Source organism: Protopterus annectens, chromosome 3.part1, assembly GCF_019279795.1.
Source record: "Protopterus annectens isolate FY-2018-M chromosome 3.part1, PAN1.0, whole genome shotgun sequence".
NCBI classification, from domain to species: Eukaryota; Metazoa; Chordata; order Ceratodontiformes; family Protopteridae; genus Protopterus; species Protopterus annectens.
This window is the reverse complement of record NC_056732.1, coordinates 1790208569-1790212378: the sequence shown is the minus strand read 5'-3', so window position 1 is coordinate 1790212378 and position 3810 is coordinate 1790208569.

Below are 3810 nucleotides of genomic sequence, written 5' to 3'. Positions count from 1 at the left end.
CCTGCCAAAGGTACTCATATAAGCCAGGCAGGAAGAGCCAAAGATGATCCTGATTGCACCAGACTGGTCACGCCAGTACTGGTACCCAATCTTAAGGAGCTTAGCACAAGAACCACCCTGGATTCTGCCTCAAATCCCACATCTGCTGACTCAGCTCAACAAACAAATACTACACAGCCAGCTAAAGACATTAAACCTAGCTACATGGAAGATTCCTTAGTCAAGCAAGCAATGCCTCTCCAAAGCTGTTATGGATGGTCATTCTGGAGGACAGAAGGCCTAGCACCAGGAAAGCATACTCGGATAAATGGAAGAGATTCTGTGCCTGGAACCAGGCTCACAGCCTTGACCCTCTTGTCCCAAACATTCCTCAGGTACTACAATACTTAACTGAGATGCTGGACAAGGGCCTCTCCTTCTCATCCATCAAGATCCACGCCTCTGCCATCTCTGCTCATTACAACACGGATCCACCAATTTTCTCTAATCCTCTGTTAAAACAGTATCTCAGAGGGGCTAAAAACATAAGACCACCCCATAGAGCACCTACTCCAACTTGAGACCTCAACTTTGTTTTGGAGAAGCTAACTTTACCTCCTTTTGAGCCAGCCAACACAGCAGAATTAAAGTATATCTCTTGGAAAACTGCTCTGCTCCTGGCAATAACATCAGCACGAAGAGTTTCAGAATTACAGGCACTAATGGCAGTGGAACCTTTCCTCATTTTCCACCAGGACAGGATGTCTTTAAGAACTAACCCTACTTTTATGCCAAAGGTGGTATCCAGTGTGGCTCTAAACCAAACTATTCACCTGCCAACTTTTTATCCTAAACCGCAGAATAAAGGAGAGAGACTACTGCACTCTTTGGACATTCACAGGCAGTTATGCTTCTAGTTGGACAAAACCAAAGCTTTCAGAAAATCTGAACACTTATTGGTAGCATATGCTGCAGGAGCACAGGGGAAAAGCCATTTCAAAACAGACTATTTCAAAGTGGATAGGACATTGTATACGTTTCTGCTACACATACCATGGAAAACCTGTACCTAGCAGCATTAGATCTCACTCCACCAGGGCAGCAGCCACTTCAACTGCCTACCTCAGGGGAGTACCTACCAAGGATGTTTTGGAAGCAGCAACTTGGAGTTCTGTACATACCTTCACCAAGCATTACCTTCTGCCTCTATACTCCAAATCCAGAGCTGGCTTCGCCACTGCAGTGCTGCAGGGCCTTATAGCCACCCCTAATGCCTTATAGAACCAGCCACCCTTCCTCAGCTTTGGGATTCTACCAAAGTGTAATGACTGCAGCAGTGTAACACGATGAACATAGTACAGTTTTGTGCCTACCATAAATGTAGATATTCGAGTGTATACACTGCTGCAGTCCAGGTTACCCTCCCTCCTTCCCCTCTTACTGGCTGGTACGTACCTATGTCTTCTACCCTTACTACTTATGGGGAGTATTTGCTGGTAGCTGTGTATGTTTTGTTAGCAACTGGAATTACCTACCTATTTAGAGGCACCTGACATCTGGGGCAAGAAAAACTGAAGAAAATGGTGTCGGCTGCATCTTGTATACCCCTGTCGCACTGACATCAGGGAGGAGGCGACAGCAACCGATGCTGGACCAAGACTTTGGAACTCAGGCCGACTGGGGAACTGCCTGACGGCAGGATAACCCAAGTGTAATGACTGCAGCAGTGTATACACTCGAACATCTACATTTATGGTAGGTACAAAACTGTACTTTCTCTGGTTCAATTCTCAGCTGGGGTGCCTTCTGTGTGGAGTCGGCATGTCATCCCTGTGTTCATGTGAGTTTTCTCGAGGTGTTCCGGTTTCCTCCCACATTACAAAGACTTCCATCTGGAGCATTTCTCCCCAGGCCTCTGCTGAAAATTGGTTCATTCCAAGTCCGACATTCCCAGTTAACAAATGTTAAATAAATAAATTAAACCCCAGTTTGGACCACATTATGGTGAATCATGGTGCCAGAAGGCTGAACAACAAATTGACTGACATTGAGGCTCTCCTGCCTCTGAAACATACTCATGTTTGTGCAATTCCTGAGGCTTGGGTTAAATGTAAGGAATAAAAAACAAACACGAATACAAACTCAAAAAGTGCCAAGGATTTTCACCGCAAATCGTAATCTCATTATTAAAATGAGCACTTTCATTCACTTTCCATTTATACTTACTTCCTCAGATAAACATTGTTAAAATCCAACAGTGTAAACAGCCCAAATCTCCTGCTATAGCAAGCCATGCACTTTCATTGGTTAACATTCATTGACATCACCACCCATGACCCCTTACTTTAAAAACAAATGTGCCCCTGATCAGCTCTTTGTGAATGTATAAAAGCAAATATGCCACTGATCAGCTGTTTGTGAATGTATTGTGCCATTTCATTATGAATAAACAAAAACATTAAAATAATACATTATACAGCCTACTCTCAAAAAATCTCCTGTATTATATTAAACAAAAATGATTAAAGTTGTTCCATTAAATACAAGTATTAAATGTATAATTCATTCCTAAAAAGTACTGATCAATACTGTTTACTATATAATAAAACCTGAATGTGTTTTATATAAATGTAAATGTATGAATATGAATCTATACCACTGTTTCCATACCCCCCCACAGAATACATCTAGCCAGTGCTTTGATTTTCAGTAAAATATTAATTGAGCAGTATATATTTAATCTGGGCCAACTGCAGGCATTTAACTGAAGTTGCCCAATTAATTATTTTTTAAAGTTCAAGACCCCCATTCTATTACCAACTAAAATTTTTTCGATCACTATATATTTGAGATGGACTTCCTCATTACTATATATATATATATATATATATATATATATATATATATATATATATAAATAACCAATGTGTTATTTAACTTATTTTTAATGATGTTTGTAAATGCCCTCTCAGTTTTCATCCTGTCTTCCTCACATAAAAACAGGGACACAACTGATATGACATTAGGTAAACTACACCTTTAGTGTCTCCGTTATATTTACCTTTTATTTTATGAAGGAATGCCCTCCATTCCTACCTGCATTATGTACCTACCATGCCTGCAGGTATCCATGTTTGTATAATTACTGAGGCTTGGTTTACATGTAAGGAATGCACTCCATCCATGGCTGGGTTATGTACCTACAATGCCATCAGGTATCCATGTTTGTGTAATTACTGAGGTTTGGTTTACATGCAAGGAAAACCCTCCATCCCTACCTGGGTTATGTACCTATCATGCCTTCAGGTATCCATGTTTGTATAATTACTGAGGTTTGAGTTACATGTAAGGAATGCACTCTGTCCCTACCTGGGCTATGTACTTATCATGCCTTTAGGTATCCATGTTTGTGTAATACATGTAAGGAATGCCTTCCATCCCTACCTGGGTTATGTGCATACCATGCCTGCAGGTATCTATCATTGTGTAAGTACTGAGGTTTGGTTTACATGCAAGGAATGCACTCTGTCCCTACATGGGATTATGTACCTACCATGCTTTCAGGTATCCATGTTTGTGTAATTCCACCATGCTTTCAGGTATCCATGTTTGTGTAATTACTGAGGCTTGGTTTACAGGTAAGGAATGCGCTCCGTCCCTACCTGGGTTATGTACCTACATGCCTTCAAGCCTGATGTTAACTGTGCTGATGCTTATATTTTTGTCCAGGATCATACGGTCTCTTGACAGATTCCCAGAAACCCACAAACAGAACCCGTAAGAACTCCAGATCATCATAAATGAAACGGACTACCAATTTATATTCTGCTG